Source organism: Carcharhinus amblyrhynchos, chromosome 4, assembly GCF_965287045.1.
Source record: "Carcharhinus amblyrhynchos chromosome 4, sCarAmb.v2.hapA, whole genome shotgun sequence".
In the NCBI taxonomy this organism is placed as follows: Eukaryota; Metazoa; Chordata; class Chondrichthyes; order Carcharhiniformes; family Carcharhinidae; genus Carcharhinus; species Carcharhinus amblyrhynchos.
The window spans coordinates 1,079,788-1,098,397 of NC_137327.1; the positions used below are offsets into that span (position 1 = coordinate 1,079,788).

General features: G+C 46.1%; 1 protein-coding gene across 6 annotated transcripts in view; it reads right to left on the reverse strand.

The window, feature by feature from the left end:
- acsf3 (acyl-CoA synthetase family member 3) overlaps positions 1–18,610 on the reverse strand; it is a 101,534-nt gene that overhangs the window by 71,566 nt on the left and 11,358 nt on the right. The window contains exon 1 of one of the 6 annotated variants that reach the window (XR_013886448.1): positions 802–822. The exons of 2 other annotated variants lie outside the window; for them this stretch is intronic. The gene's annotated coding sequence lies outside the window, so the exon portion shown is untranslated. Of the gene's footprint in view, positions 1–418; positions 511–801; positions 832–18,610 lie in introns of those variants that run through there. 3 more of the 6 variants (XM_080186612.1, XM_080186611.1, XM_080186613.1) reach the window with 3 other exon arrangements.

The following is an 18,610-nucleotide window of genomic DNA, read 5'->3' on the forward strand; positions in this document are numbered from 1 at the left end:
GTGCAGTGGCTCAGGACTGGATGATGCACTGGCTCAACTATGTTCCATTACAACCAGGAACTAGGCTTCACTGGATGACAGTCTTGTCTCACTGTCAAGCTCATTTAAGGTCCTGACTCAATCTATTTTGACAAATTTACAGGAGATAGGTGGGAATGTGGAGTTGGGGTTACAATCAGAGCAGCCACAATCTAATTTAAATGCCAGGGCAAGCCTGAGGGGCTGAGTGGTTTACTTCTGCTCCTAATTTGTACATTAGCATGTAAAGTTAATCTGTCAACTCAGGGAGGCATTGACAGCACACCAGGTTCAGAAAGCAGCACAGCCACAGACAGGTCAGCAAGTGCAATAGAGGGAGGCCTGTTACAGCAATTCTCTCACAGGTAGCTGAGCTAGTTGCTCTGAATTGGACTTTAACCTGGTGTGCTGAGACTTCTTGCTCTGAATCCTCCCAGGTGATGTCCCGATGGAGGTTTTCCCATTCACATCAACCCTGACCGGCTGAACTCAGACTGCGAGAGTCTCACACTTGACTGCAATGGAAGCTGAACAGAAAATAATAATAATCAGCAGACTTCGCCTTCAAATAAGTTCAAACTATCTGAAATAATAAGTTATAAATGAGTAGGAGAAATGCATATTCATGTGATGGCACATAAAGTACTAAAACCTTGTCAAAAGCAGATTTACCATAAATATCTTTAACAAGTTGTTATGGATAATTTAATATTTCAGGTGATTTTCTCCCTGAATTTTGATGCTTTCCGCGATATTTAAATTTTAAACAACATTGAATCTCACCTCAACCTCTCACCCACCGGAAACGAATCCGCCTCTGAGACTCCGGGCGGAACAAATTGCCGGAGAAACGTTCCGAATGCAACCGGGGCTTCAGTATGGCGCACAGCGTCTTCCCAGCACAAACTCTGCTTGGCAAAGTGGAGCAACCCGATGACAACTCAACCCCAACCCGGTGACAACTCAACCCTAACCCAGAGACAACTCAACCTCAACCCGGTGACAACCAAACCTCAACCCAGAGACAACTCAACCCCAACCCAGAGACAACTCAACCCGGTGACAACTCAAACCCAACCCAGTGACAACTCAACCCGGTGACAACTCAACCCCAACCCAGTGACAACTCAACCCCAACCCAGTGACAACTCAACCCCAACCCAGTGTCAACCCAATCCGGTGACAACTCAACCCCAACCCAGTGTCAACCCCAACCCAGTGACAACTCAACCCCAACCCAGTGTCAACCCAATCCGGTGACAACTCAACCCCAACCCAGTGTCAACCCCAACCCAGAGACAACTCAACTCCAACCCAGAGACAACTCAACCCCAACCCAGAGACAACTCAACCCCAACCCAGAGACAACTCAACCTCAACCCGGTGACAACTCAACCTCAACCCAGTGACAACTCAACCCAGTGACAACCCCAACCCAGTGACAACTCAACCCCAACCCAGTGACAACTCAACCCCAACCCAGTGTCAACCCAATCGGGTGACAACTCAACCCCAACCCAGTGACAACTCAACCTGGTGACAACTCAACCCAGTGACAACTCAACCCCAGCCCAGTGACAACTCAACCCCAACCCAGTGTCAACCCAATCCGGTGACACACAACCCCAACCTGGTGTCAACCCCAACCCAGTGACAACTCAACCCCAACCCAGTGTCAACCCAATCCGGTGACAACTCAACCCCAACCCAGTGTCAACCCCAACCCAGAGACAACTCAACCCCAACCCAGAGACAACTCAACCCCAACCCAGTGTCAACCCAATCCGGTGACACTCAACCCCAACCCAGTGTCAACCCCAACCCAGAGACAACAACCCCAACCCAGTGACAACTCAACCTGGTGTCAACTCAACCCAGTGTCAACTCAATCCAGTGACAACTCAACCTGGTGACAACTCAACCCAGTGTCAACTCAATCCAGTGACAACTCAACCCAGTGTCAACTCAACCCAGTGACAACTTAACCCGGTGATAACTCAACCCGGTGACAACTCAATCCAGTGACAACTCAACCCCAGATGATTATATAGATGATCTGGAGGAGGGAACCGAGTGTATGGTGTCGAAATTTGCTGATGACACCAAGATTGGTGGAACGGCAAATTGTACAGAGGGTGTGGAAAGTCTGCAGAGGGATCTAGATAGGCTGGGCGAATGGGCCAGGAACTGGCAAATGGAATTTAATGTTAGCAAGTGTGAAGTTGTCCACTTTGGTAGGAATAATGGTAGGAAGGACTGTTACTTACGTGGTGAAAAACTGCAGCATGCAACGGTGCAGAGGGACCTCGGGGTCCTTGTGCATGAGTTGCAAAAACCCAGCCTGCAGGTGCAGCAGGTGGTCAGGAAGGCGAATGGAGAGAGTGAGGGATTTGGGGTTGTTTTCGTTAGAAAGAAGGCGGCTAAGAGGGGATCTTATTGAAACATAAGATGATTAGAGGTTTAGATAGGGTGGACAGTGATAGCCTTTTTCCTCGGATGGAGAAAGCTAGCACGAGGGGGCATGGCTTTAAATTAAGGGGGGGTAGTTATAGGACGGATGTCAGGGGTAGGTTCTTTACCCAGAGGGTGGTGAGGGATTGGAATGCCCTGCCTGCTGCAGTTGTAAATGCGCCTAGTTTGGGGGCGTTTAAGAGATCCGTGGATAGGTTTATGGATGGAAAGGGATTGGTTTAGGTTAGAGGGTCATTGTTTTTTAACTGGTCGGCACAACATCGTGGGCCGAAGGGCCTGTTCTGCGCTGTAATGTTCTATGTTCTATGTAACTTAACCCCAACCCAGTGACAACTCAACCCCAACCTAGTGTCAACTCAACCCTAACCCAGTGTCAACTCAATCCAGTGACAACTCAACCCGGTGTCAACTCAAACCGTTGACAGCTCAATCCAGTGACAACTGAATCCAATGAAAACTAAACTCCACACCACCCGACCCCACACCCTGACCTGTTACCTTGGAAAGGGTTAGTTTCCACATGTTCCATTTTGTTTGGGTGGCTATCCAGCTCTTGCTACACTGTCGTTCAGTTCATCAACTAGGTGAAGTGTCTCTTAGGTGGGTGGCATGATGGCACAGCGGTTAGCACTGCTACCTCACAGCTCCAGGGACCTGGGTTCGATTCCGGCCTTGGGTAACTATTTGTGTGGAGTTTGCCCATTCTGCCCGTATCGTCGTGGGTTTCCTACTGGTGCTCTGGATTCCTCCCACATTCCAATGATGTGCAGGTTAGGTGCTAAAGTGCCCCTACTGCTTTAAGAATTCTGAAGGAGTGCTTAAAAGGCATTTGTGGACCAGCCTGCTTTAAATCAGCGCCAGGTTTAAAAGGAGGCCTGGTGTAGACAGCGGGCGGCGTCTGAGCGGGCAGCGGAGTGAGTGGGAAGCAGAGTGAGTTAATAGGGCTTAATATCAAAAAGGGCTTGAAGGAAAAAGGCCAGGTGAGTTTGTTTGAAAAAACAAGGAAAAAAATTTTTTTCAAAACTACTACAGCAGGAAACAAGGAAAAAAATTTTTTTTCCCCATAAAAAATTACAGTGAATAATGGAGGGGCATGTGATGTGTGGTTTCTGTATGATGTGGGAACTGGTGGACCCCAGGGTCCTTCCCAGTGACCATGTCTGTAGTAAGTGCAGGTTGCTGGAGGAGCTCCAGCTCAAGGTGGATGAGCTGGCCTCTGAGCTACAGACACTGAGGCTCATCAGGGGGAGAGAGGGTGCCATTGTCAATGGGGTGCAAGTGACATCCACCCCTGCTAGACTGGCTAAATCTAAGGGTCAGGGACAAAAGGGGGCTGCTGGGAGGAGGAAGGGGGGTGAGGAGCGGAGGCCTCAGCCTCTTAATCTGCATAACAGGTTTGAGGTTCTTGCTTCCAGTCTGGAAGAGGACGAGGCAGGTGAGGTTGGTGAGCAAACTGCACACGGTACAGTGATGCAGCAGGACATAGGCAAAGAGAAGGGGAAAAGGAACGTAGTAGTGACTGGGGATAGTGGGGTGAAGGGTATTGACACTGTCCTTTGTCACAATGACAAAGTGCACAGAAGGGTGTGTTGTCTGCCTGGTGCTTGGGTACAGGATGTCGCAGCTGGGCTGCAGAGGAATCTGGAGTGGGAGGGTGAGAATCCGGTCGTTGTAGTACATGTGGGTGCCGGCGACGTAGGCAAAGTGCGGACTGAGGATCTGGGGAGGGAGTATGAAAAGCTGGGAATGGAATTAAAAAGTAGAACCGACAAGGTGGTCGTCTCTGGGCTACTGCCTGAACCGAGTGCAGACGGGCGTAGGGTTGACAGGATAAAGGAAGTGAATGGGTGGCTCAGGGATTGGTGTGGGAGGAATGGGTTCGAATTTATGGGGCATTGGCACCAGTATTGGGGTAGGTGGGACTTGTTCGGGCGGGATGGGGTGGGTCTGAACCGTGCTGGGACCAGAGTGTTGGCGAATCGAGTAAAGAGGACTGTAGACAGGGCTTTAAACTAATTAGGGGGGGGGAGGGTGCGAGGGTAGGTGACGCTACGAGGTCTAAAGTTAAGGATAGGGTACAGGTAAGGGAAGAGGCCGAGGATGTCCCAATTGGTGGCGTTACGGCAAATAGGGTCCAGGTGAAGGCTGGGATGAAAGCGCTTTATCTGAATGCACGAAGCATTCGGAATAAAGTGGATGAGCTGGTGGCGCAGATCGACACAAATGGATACGATCTGGTGGCCATTACAGAGACGTGGCTGCAAGGTGACAGGGACTGGGAGATGAATGTACAGGGCTATCAAGTGTTTAGGAAGGATAGGCAGGAGGAAAGAGGGGGTGGCGTAGCTCTGCTGATTAAGGATAGTATCAAGGTGGTAGCAAGGGATGATATCGGAGCCAAAGAGCAGAAAGTGGAATCGTTGTGGGTGGAGATTAGGAACAGCAAAGGGAGGAAGACGCTGGTGGGTGTTGTCTATAGGCCCCCAAATAATGATCTGGAGGTGGGGCGGGCTGTTAACGCGCAAATAAGTGCGGCGTGCAGGAATGGGACGGCAGTAGTTATGGGAGATTTCAATCTGCATATTGATTGGTCGACCCATGTTGGACGAGGGGGGCTCGAGGAGGAGTTCTTGGAATGCTGCCGGGATAGTTTCCTGGAACAGTGTGTGTTGGAGCCGACGAGGGAGCGAGCTATCTTGGATCTGGTGCTATGTAATGAGGCGGGTAGAATTAGGGACCTTGCGGTGAAGGATCCTCTTGGAGAGAGTGATCATTGCATGGTGGAGTTTCTGTTGCAGATGGAGGAGGAGAAAGTGGGTTCCCGGACACGCGTCCTTTGTTTGAATAGAGGGGAGTATGGTAGGATGAGAGAAGAATTGGCGAATGTGGACTGGGGGAGCGCGTTGGAAGGTAGGTCTGCTGAGGAGCAGTGGAGGATCTTTAAGGAGATCTTTCTTGGTGCTCAGCAGAAATTTATTCCGATGGTCAAAAAGGACAGTAGGAGGAGAGGTAATAAGCCGTGGATAACAAAGGAGGTGAAGGAAAGTGTTAAATTAAAAGCGGAGGAATTTAGAGTAGCTAAGAGCAGTGGGCGAGAAGAGGATTGGGAAAGGTTTAAATGTCAACAAAGATTGACAAAGAAGTTGATAAAGGAGGGTAGGAGAAGCTATGAAGCTGGGCTAGCGCTTAATATAAAAAAGGATAGCAAGAGTTTTTATAAATATATAAAAAGGAAGAGGCTGGCTAGGGTGAACGTTGGTCCTTTAGAGGATGAGAAAGGGGAGCTAGTGGTAGGGGATGGGGATATGGCTAAGGTATTGAATAACTTTTTTGTTTCTGTCTTCACGGAGGAGGACGTGAATAATTTGCCGGGTGTTAGCGATGGAAAGGTGGTAGGACTGGAGGGTCTTAATGACATTACTGTTACTAGAGAGGTGGTGCTCGACAGACTGGAGGGGCTGATTGTGGACAAGTCCCCAGGACCGGATGGAATGCATCCGAGGGTTCTGAAAGAAATGGCGGAGGTTATAGTGGATGCCTTGGTGGTTATTTTCCAGACGTCGCTGGATTCCGGGGAAGTGCCGGAAGATTGGAAAACGGCTAATGTTACGCCGTTGTTTAAGAAGGGTGCCAGGCAAAAGGCAGGGAATTATAGGCCGGTTAGTTTAACGTCTGTGGTAGGTAAAATGTTGGAATCCGTCATTAAGGAGGAAATTGCGAGGCATCTTGAAGGGAATTGCTTGATAGGGCAGACGCAACACGGTTTCATTAAAGGGAAGTCGTGTCTGACAAATTTACTGGAGTTCTATGAGGATGTGTCTAGGGCAGTGGATAGAGGAGAGCCGGTGGATGTGGTCTTTCTGGATTTTCAGAAGGCGTTTGACAAGGTACCTCACAAGAGGTTATTGCAGAAGGTCAGGGGACATGGAGTTGGGGGTAGGGTGTTAGCGTGGATAGAGGATTGGTTGTCAAATAGGAGGCAGAGAGTGGGGGTCAATGGGTGCTATTCGGATTGGCGGTTGGTGACTAGTGGGGTGCCCCAGGGGTCGGTGCTGGGGCCTCAGCTATTTACCATTTATATAGATGATCTGGAGGAGGGAACCGAGTGCAGGGTGTCGAAATTTGCTGATGACACCAAGATTGGGGGAAAGGCAAATTGTGCGGAGGGTGTGGAGAGTCTGCAGAAGGATCTAGATAGGCTGGGCGAATGGGCCAGGAAATGGCAAATGGAATTTAATGTTGGCAAGTGTGAGGTGGTCCACTTTGGTAGGAAGAATGGTAGGAAGGACTATTACTTACGTGGCGAAAAACTGCAGCAGGCGACGGTGCAGAGGGACCTCGGGGTCCTTGTGCATGAGTCGCAAAAACCCAGCTTGCAGGTGCAGCAGGTGGTCAGGAAGGCGAATGGGATGCTGGCCTTCATAGCGAGGGGGATTGAATATAAAAGTAGGGAGGTCTTGCTGCAGCTGTATAGGGCATTGGTGAGGCCGCAGCTGGAGTACTGTGTGCAGTTTTGGGCGCCGCACCTGCGCAAGGATATTTTGGCCCTGGAGGGAGTGCAGAGGAGGTTTACTAGGCTGATACCGGAGTTGAGGGGATTGAGCTATGAGGAGAGGCTGAATAAACTAGGCTTGTACTCGTTAGAGTTTAGAAGAATGAGGGGAGATCTCATTGAGACGTATAAGATGATGAATGGGATGGATAGGATAGAGGTGGAGAGACTCTTCCCGCTCAAAAAAGACAGTAGGACTAGGGGGCACAGCCTCAAGATAAAGGGGAGGCGGTTTAGAACGGAGTTGAGGAGGAACTTCTTCACTCAAAGGGTGGTGAATCTCTGGAATTCTCTGCCCGTTGAAGTGGTGGAGGCTGCCTCGCTAAATATTTTTAAGAAGCAGGTTGATGGGTTCTTGATAAGAGAGGGGATTAAGGGTTATGGGGAGAGGGCGGGAAAGTGGAACTGAGCCACGACAGATCAGCCATGATCTTATTGAATGGCGGGGCAGGCTCGAAGGGCTAGATGGCCTACTCCTGCTCCTATTTCTTATGTTCTTATGTTCTTATGTCCCAAGATGTGTAACTTAGATGGATTAGCCATGGGAAATATGTAGGGTGGTGGGGAGAGGGCCTGGGTAAAATACTCTTGTCAAAGCGTAAGTTCAGGCTCGATGGGCTGAATGGCATTTTCTGCACTGCAGGGATTCAATCTGTGATAAGTGGGAGCTTCTCTGTTCTCTTTTTTCAAATGGTTCTGTCTGATTTGAGACCTTTTTGCATCCTGTGTCTTTGGGGGCATCCTCGCTCACAGGGATTGGGCTAGCTTCTAAATGCTATGCTTTGTGGCTCTTCAATTAAGTGAGGCAGTTTCCTCACCACCTGTTAGAGGAGAGCAGGTTGGTGGCCCAACCTCCTGTTAGGGTATGGATCAGAAACCCCACATTACAGTATGAAATCAGACTAGTCCCAACAATGTGGTGTTTTGGCAGTAATATAAGGATAAGATGTTTCATCCCAGGTTCAACTCTACTGACAAATTGGGAAGATTTTATCAAAACAAATTTAATTTACAAACACAGTTTAACTGTGACAAATGAATTAGCTTAACATTTAACAATTGAAGAATACTTAAAACAGGATACAAGTTTAGCCTTTTTTTATTAGAGTCACAAGTCAGCTTACATTAATCAACACTGCAATGAAGTTACTGTGAAAATCTCCTAGTCACCACATTCTGGTGCCTGTTTGGGTACACAGAGAGAATTTAGCATGGCTAATGCACCAAACCACACATCTTTTAGACTGTGGGGGGAAACCGGAGCACCCAGAGGAAACCCACCAGACACGAAATGAACATGCAGACTCCGCACAGACAGTGACCCAAGCTGGGAATTGAACCCAGGTCCCTGGTGCTGTGAGACAGCAGTGCTAACCACTGTGCCAGTGTACCACCCCTCAATTCTCTCACTATGAATTCCAATTCAAGCAATATTTCTTTTACAGACTTTTGAAACCCTTCTTCAAAATCAGGTTTATATGCTCGTTAGGTTGCCAGACAACCTCCAGAGAGAGAAAGAGAGACAGAAAGACACGCTTTCTTTCTGAACCAGATAGGAACTGCTTTTTTTAAAATGAAAGAGAAACTGTGTTTCTTCTCTGCAAGCTTAGCTCCTCCCATTAAGCACATGATTTAGTCTCTGTCAGTTAACCAAATCAAAATTCTATTCTGCAACCCCAGTGGAAAACCAAGTAAACACAAATGCATTAACTCTGTTCAGACAAACATACCAATAGCTAAAATGAGTTACTATCCTGTAGTCTCAGCATGGAGCTTCATGTTCTTTCCAGACAAATCAAGTTCTTGCAACAAAACACTGCCCCTTACAACAACCATGATATAAATACACTTATTATAGGAACATTTCATCACACTCCTGCTCACTCCACAGGGGTGCAGGCTCCTTTTGTTTTAAATCTGGGAAAGGTAGTTTCCTCACTAGCTGAATATCCAGGGATTTTCCAGACATCCCTCTTCTAAAATTGAACAGAATATTTTGGGCAGCCAGAGCTCCTACTCCTTAAGCAGAGGTATGGGTCCCTTTTTAAATTTGACGGCTGTACCTGAGGACTTTCTGTGCCCCTATTTATCACCCGAGATAAGGATCCTGCTAGCACCGCACCCCCCCTCCAATTTGGCTGCATCTCCGCCAGCCTTTGCTACTCTGATTACAGCCTTTTTCCTCCCCTCTGGCTCATCAACTGAGTACCGCCCACCTGTTTTGAATGCCTGAGAGTTAACGGCAACACTTGTTCATCCTTCTGAGTAGTGACAAACATATGACTTACTCTCAGGGTAATGACTGTAGGGGTGCAGCAATGCCTATAGGCCCCATGTCCTCTGGGACACTCTGGCTCACAGGGGGCTGATAGCTTTAACTGCTCTGCCATATGGCTCCTTGACTATGTGAGGCAGCTCCCTCACTGTCAGTTTTGCTGTCTGTGAATTAGCCTGTTCACTGTTTAATGAAAGAGGTGGTGTTGACCAATTTGTTCTCACGCTGTTTTTGAAATCCATTTCCCAACCCCCTTGGGCATGCACCGTGGGTGTAACGCTGGCACAGTGGTTAGCATTACTGCCTCACAGCGCCAGGGACCTGGGTTCAATTCCCGGCTTGGATCACAGTCTGTGTGGATTTGCACATTCTCCCCATGTCTGCGTGGGTTTTCTCCGGCTGCTCTGGTTTTCTCCCACAGTCTGAACGAAGTGCTAGTTAGGTCCACTGACCTGATCAGATGCCAAAGTGTGGTGACTAGGGGAATTTCACAGTAACTTCATTGCAATGTTAATGTAAGGCTTATTTCTGACTAATAAATAAACTTTACTGAGGCCAAGGAGGGATTTGAACACAAAGAGAAGAATTTTAAAATTGAGGTGTTTCTGGGTAGGGAGTCTTTATACATAAGTGAGAACAGGCTGACAGGAATTATTGAGAGTTAGGAGAAGGGCAGCAAAGTTCTAGACACTTGTGTTTGAGGAGAATGGAAGATGGGAGGCCAGCCAACAGAATATGAAATGGTTATGTTTGGAGGTGAACTTGAATGAGGGTTTTAGCAGTAGATGAGGTGAGGTGGGGCAGCGATAGGCAATATAACAGAGATGGAAGCAGGCAGTTGCACTGATGGAGAGATTGGGGGGTTAGTAGCTTAGCTCATGCTCGAGTAGAGCACCTGAGTTGCTAACAGTCAGGCACAGCCTCAGTGACCAGTGAGAGGGACAGACTGGGGAACTCAGGAACAGAGTTTGTCATGATGTGGAGATGCCAACGTTGGACTGGGGTAAGCACAGTAAGAAGTCTCACAACATCAGGTTAAAGTCCAACAGGTTTATTTGGTAGCACAAGCCACTAGCTTTCAGAGCGCTGCTCCTTCATCAGGTGAGTGGGAGTTCTGAACTTCTTATACTGTATAAAATTGTTGTTTCTCTACATTGGTATCCTTGCCAATTGTCTAGAATTGTGCAAGAGTAATACACCTGAGGATTGGGAGGACTTTAGAATTCAGAAAAGGAGGACCAAGAAAAGGTTGACTTGAGAGCTCTCCTCCAAGATGGAGGTCACATGATTGGACTGCTCTTCTACCCTGGGAAGCCTGAAGACCATTCTTCTCATGATGATTTCAGATAGCACTTTGATCAATAACTTCATTCTGTTCTTGTACTGTGAAAACTTTGAAGTGGCCTGCTCAATATAATCTCCATGTCTCCTGGACACCCGGCAGGTTTCCAAATCACAGCAGCACTCCATTTTGCAAAAAGGATTCCCCTTTCTCTCTCGAAGAAGCTGCAGGGGTCAGAACACCCCTTAGAGTCCTCTGACTCACAGGCAAATTTACTTTCACTAGGGGGGATATTCCCTTCCCACAGCTGCTCATTCAGGCTCATTCTTGTAACATTGCATTTTCTCACGTCTGAGCCTTCCTAGAAAGATCAAATCCATTGCCAGCCTTTGAAGACCTTTGAAAATCTGATAGCTTCCAAGAGGAGCTAAAAGCACTTAATTTCTTTGAGGTTTCCTGCAGCTGTCAGGCAGAACTAGGATGTTTATAAACATTGTGGTTAGGAACAACTTCAGATGCATTCAAGGGCAATTAGAGGTAAGCAACAAATGTCGGTGATGTGGTTCCTATTTTCAAGAAAGGGAACAGGGATAGCCCGGGAAATTACCGACCGGTGAGTCTGACGTCAGTGGTTGGTAAGTTGATGGAGAGGATACTGAGGGACAGGATTTATGAACATTTAGAGAAGTTTAGTATGATCAAAAATAGTCAGCGCGGCTTTGTCAAGGGCAGATTGTGCCCTACAAGCCTAGTTGAATTCTTTGAAAATGTGACTGAACACATTGACGAAGGAAGAGCGGTGGATGTGGTTTACATGGACTTCAGCAAGGCGTTTGATAAGGTCCCCCATGCAAGACTTCTTGAAAATGTGAGAGGGCATGGATCCAAGGGGACATTGCTTTGTGGATCCAGAACTGGCTTGCCTGCAGAAGGCAGAGAGTGGTTGTAGATGGGTCTTTTTCTGCATGGAGGTCGGTCACCAGTGGAGTGCCCCAGGGACCTGTTCTGGGACCCTTGCTGTTTGTCATTTTCATAAATGACCTGGACGAGGAAGTGGAGGGATGGGTTGGTCAGTTTGCCGATGACACGAAGGTTGGTGGTGTTGTGGATAGTCTGGAGGGATGTCAGAAGTTGCAACGAGACATAGATAGGATGCAAGACTGGGCAGAGAAGTGGCAGATGGACTTCAACGCGGATAAATATGTAGTGGTCCATTTTGGCAGGTCCAATGGGATGAAGGAATATAATATCAAGGATAGGACTCTTAGCAGTGTAGAGGATCAGAAGGACCTTGGGGTCCGGGTCCACAGGACTCTTAAATCGTCCTTGCAGGTGGAGGATGTGGTCAAGAAGGTGTATGGTGTACTAGCCTTCATTAATCGAGGGATTGCGTTTAGGAGTCGGGAGATAATGCTGCAACTTTATAAGACCCTTGTCAGACCCCACTTGGAGTACTGTGCACAGTTCTGGTCGCCTCACTACAAGAAGGACGTGGAAGCTATTGAGAGGGTGCAGAGGAGATTTACAAGGATGTTGCATGGATTGGATGGCATGCCTTATGAAGATAGGTTGAGGGAGCTAGGTCTCTTCTCCCTGGAGAGACGAAGGATGAGAGGCGACCTGATAGAGGTTTATAAAATGTTGAGAGGTATAGATTGGGTGGATTCTCGGAGGCTTTTTCCCAGGACTGAAGTGGTCACTACGAGAGGACAAAGGTTTAAGGTGCTGGGGAGCAAGTACAGAGGAGATGTTAGGGGTAAGTTTTTCACTCAGAGGATGGCGAGTGAGTGGAATCGGCTGCCATCGGTGGTGGTGGAGGCGAACTCGCTGGGGTCTTTTAAAAGATTTCTGGATGAGTACATGGGATTTAATGGGATTGAGAGTTATAGATAGGCCTGGTAGGTATGGATATGATCGGCGCAACTTGTGGGCCGAAGGGCCTGTTTGTGCTGTAGTGTTCTATGTTCTATGATGCCCATGTTCAATTAAAGAATAAAGGGTATAGCTAGGGTCTGGACTTGGGCCTCAACTGTTTAACATCTGTGTTAATAACTTATATCATAGAATCAGCTTCGTGGGAACACCAGCTCCAAGTCACATACCATTCTGATTTGGAAATATATCACAAAGTTATCTCGCACTCCCTGGATCTGATTCTCCGATTGCAATGCACTAGTTTTTAGTGTGTTGTGTTGAGTGATGCACATATTGGCCATTTCACCATTTCGCACATGGATTCCCGATGCATGTGTGTCTCCCAGCACTGGCGAGTACGCGCAGTTGGGACCATGCTGGAAACCGGCGGGAAGACTAGCTAAGTGATTTTAATCTGTTTTTAATGTAATTTAAATGTCATTATTGGACCCGGGACTGAATTCTCGTACCCGATAGCATCTTCCATCCTGCCAGAGTATTTCACTCCAGCAGGTTTAGAGTAGCTGCCCATGTCCGGGGAACTGGCGGGAGACCCTGCTGGAGTGAAGTGGGGAGCAATTGGGGTCCCCCTAGGGGTCAGGTAGCAGGGAGTGGTACCCCCTGGGCATGGGCACCCTGGCAGTGCCAGCCTATGCCCCTGGTATTGCCCAAGGAGGCACCTTGACATAGCCCACCGGGCGTGGGGCAGTGCCAAGGATGGGGTACGAGGCCTATTGTAGGCTGGGTCTAGGGGCAAATCGTGGGGGTGGGGGGGGTCTCATTGCCACTCTGCATTGGAATTTGGTCTGGAGGGAGACTAGCAATTGGGGTGGGCTGGGCTGGGGGTGTAGTTTGCCTCCCGGGGGCTCTGCCGGGCTGGGGATGTGATCATTACTGCTGGAGATCGGGGCATTTCGGTACCGGTGGGAGGTTGGGCCGGGCCTGGCCGTGGGGGTCCCAATCGAGCCATGGGGGACTTGGGGGGACCGCATTGAGGGTGCTGGGGTGGCCAGCGATTGAGCTGGCTAGTAATCATTGTACTTGCCCCGCTACCCCCCCAGCCTTTAATGATATTCACAATTGTGACCTCTGCAGTGCACAGAGTGTGGGAGATTCGAGTTTGAATTCCCACTGAAAAAACAATTGTGATTTACACAATTTTTCCCACCAGTTCAGCACTTGGCATTTTTTTGGAGAATTGGGCCCTCTGTATCTCTCGTTCCTTTATCTTTCTTCTTTGACCTCTTTCACTCTCTTTGTCTCTCTGTCTTCCTTATTCTCTGTGTCTCTTGCTCCCATCTTTCTCTGGCAAGTTGTTTCATTATTCCTGTCTTTATGTCTCTATTTCTCCGTGTCTAGACTGTCTCTTTTCCAGTGTATCTGGTCCTTGCAGCATTGGAATGCCAGACACACACATGCATTAATTAATGGGCAGCCCGGTAGGAGACTGACTGCTGTAAGCAGTCAATTACATCCCTATTAGTTCCTATCCATTGCCACTGACAGGTATGAACTAAGTGTTCAGGGGAAATCTGCAACAGAGATTATGCAACTGACATCTTCTAATTAATGGTTTTTGAATCTGACTTGATCACCCTGGAAGTGAGAAAGAGATTGAGATAAAGAAATTCCAAGGCAGGACAATTCAGCAAAATGAGGAGCCATAACTCCATTTATCCTCCCTTCACCATTCCCACAATCAGTCCTGAGACTATTGCTTCAATTAGAAACGTTTAAGAGATTGGTGGATAGGTTTATGGACGAAAAGGGAGTGGTTTAGATTAGTGGGTCAATGTTTTTTTTTAAAAATAAGACTGGTCGGCGCAACATTGTGGGCCGAAGGGCCTGTTCCGCGCTGTAATGTTCTATGTTCTATGTTCTAAACCCGCTCTAGTCAGCCTGTACACAGAAACGGACAAAGATCTCAGCACCATATTGAACAAATGTGGGAATAAAACAGGTGTGTTTGCGAGTGATAAACAGACTGGCAGAGAGTGGGAGAGAGAGAGAGCAATAAAAACAGACCGAGGGAGAGATTATGAGGTTAAATTATTATAGAATAGAATAGAATTACAGAATCCCTACAGTGCAGAAATAGGCCATTTGGGTATCAAGCCTGCATTGAGGACAATCCCACCCAGGCCATACCCCCATAACCCCAAGTATTTATCTTGCTAGTACCCTAACACTAAGGGCAATTTTAGCATGGCCAATCAACCTAACCCACACATCTTTGGAGTGTGGGAGGAAACTATGAGAAATTCTGAGAATCAGCTCAATAAAGTTGGCTTGGTGTTCTTTTAATTTAAAAGGTTGAGAAGTAATCAAATTGAGGTCTTTAAACTAACAAATGTTACAAAGGATTATATAGAATATATGGCACAGTGACAGGCTATTCAATCCAATAAATCCATGCCATATGCTTATCCTCCAATTGAGTCTCCTCGAATCTTTCCTCATCAAAATCTTATAATTGTCTATCCCCTTCTCCTTCATTTGCTTGTCTAACTTGCCCTTAAATGCATCTATCCTATTATACTACATTCCCACATTCTCACCACACTGCATAATGAAATTTCTCCTGAATTCCCTATTGGATTTCTTGGCGACTATCTTATATTGATGGTCTCTATTGAATTTGGCCATGATCAAAATGAATGGCAGAGCAGGCTCGAAGGGTCAAATCCTGCTTCTATTTTTTATGTTTCTATGTAGGTTCTACTTGAAACTAGAAGAAAGGTTTCCTGAAAGAAACCTATATGTCCTGTGTGGTAATTATTTGCTGGATTTGGCTCATAGTCTGAAAACACATGGGATGTTGTTTTGGGGAAAGTATTCTCAGAGTTTAGGAAGAGAGAGGTTTAGTTCTATCCGTGTACTGTCTGGGTAACCATTATTGTAGTTAATTGTAAATGTTGTCCTGTGCTGTGGCCTTTCTTGTTTTGTGTTTTAAAGTTTAAGAGATGTTTTGTCAATTTGAATATTTACCACAAGACTCATTCCCTTCCTCACCAGGTTTCATCTCTTTTCTCACAATTTTCCAAATCGCAAAAATGAATGGTTAAGAACTGGCATTCCATATTTCCTTTCCGGGATTTAGGACAACTCACACTGAACATCAGTGGGATTCTTAACAAAATCTGCACCCATTTCTGATGTCAGCCTTGTAAAACCATCTCAGCACCTTCTCCAGTGACTCCATTTGTATGGTGAGCAGAACTGAATGCAGTACTGAATGTAGTAAGCATGGTCCAACAAGGTGCAATACAAAGTTTAATATAAATTCACTACTTTTCAATTCTATTTCTCTAGAAATAAAGCTAAATTTGGTTTGCACGTTATGGACTTGTTGACCTGTGGTGTAACTTTGCAGAATTGATATATTTATACACTGAGATAGGATGAGCAAGTTTTCAAAAGTCCAAACTGGCACACACTGAAAAGTTACTCATAAATCAAATTCTCTGTGTTCAGGTACCATGCTTCAAAAGGCCATTGGCAACCTTGGACTTCTATCGTTAATCTTACTCTGGAGGTATGGATTGTCTTTGTTGGTGGTACATTCATCCGTAGAATCATAGAAAAGTTGCAACACAGGATGCCATTTGGCCCATCTTGTCCATGCCAGCCTGAGGGTGCCCTTTCCAATCTAACCTTCCTGCACCCAGCCCATAGCCCTGTAGCTTACAGCACTAAAGATCCAGGTTTTTTTAAGAGTTTAGGGTCTCTGCCTCCACCACCAACTCAGGCAGCAAATTCCAGACACCACCCCCTGAGATCTGATACAGACAGACTTCTGCTGCTTTTGTTTCTGCACAATAGCTTGATTGTACAGAAACAAAAGCAGGGGCCTGGATATAATTGAGATCTCTGGACTGCTAGCCTCCATCTTGTTAAGCAAAGTTTGTATGGGTTTCCTCTAGGTGCGCCGGTTTCCTCCCACAGTCCAAAAAATGTGCTGGTTAGGTGCATTGGCCATGCTAAATTCTCCCTTAGTGTACCCGAACAGATACTGGACTAGGTGGCGACTAGGGGATTTTCACATTAACTTCATTGCAGTGTTAATGTAAGCCTACTTGAGAGACTAATAAATAAAAATAAAAAAGTATTTGTTTCAACCTTCGACTAGGCTAACTGTATCTCACTATTCACATGGCAGCTAAATCCCTAATTCCAATTCTTGACTTTTTGTTTCATTCCAAGTTCCTAATACCTTGCATTTTAAAAAGTGGAGATATGTATTTATAACAGGAAATACAGTAATTATAGGTGACTTCCATTTAAATATTCTCACAAAAGCAGTGGAGGATGAATTCCTTGTATGTGTATGAGGTGCGTTTCTGAAGCAGTACCTTGAAAAACAAAAAAGGGTTTGGGCTATTGTAGATTTAGTAAAGAAAGGTCAAATTAGTAATTTCGCTGTAAAGGAGCTTTAGGAAATAGTGATCATAATATGATTTAAATTTCACATTAAGTTTGAAAGTGGTATAATTCATTTGAAACTAGAGTCTTAAATCTGAACAAAGGAAACTATGAAGGTATGAGGGCAAGTTGGCTATGATGGATTGGGAAAATAATCTGTGGTAACTTGAGATCACGATGAAGGCAATTGAATGTGTTGTTTGAAAAATGGATCTCTTTAGATAATAAATTACAAAGTTTAATAATAACAGTAACTCAGTAGAACAGTAATAACAGTAATAACTACAAAAACAGGAGCACTAGTAAAACAGATCTTGCTTGAGGAACACACTCTGACAGACTGAAAACAACTCCAAAACCTGCACATGCTCAGAACTCTCAACAGATGCAAGTAAAACAATTACATAAGAGAAAGGCTTATAGAACAATTCAAAATGACACTCTGTAACACATCATCCCACTTATATTTTGATCTCCATTAGGACAGAAATACAATGATAGTAATGTTTTAACTATATACTGGTCCTTCTTCCCTCAGTTTTAACCACACTAGTTGTGAGCTATGCAATAGCACTGGTGAATCTTGTAACAGTTGATCTAGAATCATTGGTGAAGAGCTAGATTGAGAATCTCTACATGAATTTTCCTCTTCCCTCCCCCAGCAAAGTCAATTGGCAAACCTGGAAACACACAAACCACTTCCTGGTGAATGCCCACACCAGCATTACCTTCTGCCATGTTATCTGTAACGATTGCTGACTCTGAAACATTTCCTGATTAAGTCACAATGTAAATGAATATGGTCTTGGTGTCTGCGAACAACTCTTCCAATGTTGCAGTCTCATGACTCAAGACACTGGACCACTTTGTTTCAAAATTATTCACGGTAACCACCTCTGGTTACTACCAAAGTAAACCTGATCATCTGGTTTGAACTGCCTCTCTTTGGTACGGTAATCATGTCCCTCCTTCTGCTTCGCTTGTCTCCTGCTCACTTTCACCCTGAGATCTCTCAAGGATGAAGCAGTGCTGGTAGCGCCATCTTTTGTTTTGTCTGACATGCCAAACCGGTCTTCGCCTTGTTCTCCAAGTCACAAAACATATGAATTGGCTAGACTGTTCATGCTAGAGGTACCTGGATGAGCTGAATGAATTTCATCTATGACTTGTGAATGACAGTGGGTAAATGACCACTCTAGACCACTACAGTATTCTTCCATCCCACACACTTGGGACATCCCTGTGTTTCAAGTAAGGTTTCAATTCATCATCTTCTATAATAGTTGGCCACCCTTGCATCAGAAATCTCTTGACTTGAGATAAGATAGGATCTCTACCCATCCACTGCTTAATTTACTTAGCACTCATTAGAGATTGGGCTAGTCTCTTTGGTAAGAAATTTGTCTCTGAAGGACACAACACCTTGGATGGCAAATCCGGCAAAGAGGCACAACTCAACACATCTGCATTTGTATTATCTTTCCCTGCTCGGTCAGGAAATTCGGCATGTCCACTACAACTCTCACCAATGTTTCCAGATACACTATAGAAAGCATCCTTTCTGGTTGTATCACAGCTTGGTATGGCCCCTGTAAGAAATTACAAAACGTCATGAATGTAGCCCAATCCATCACGCAAACAGCCTCCCAGCTGTTGACACTGTCTATATTTCCCA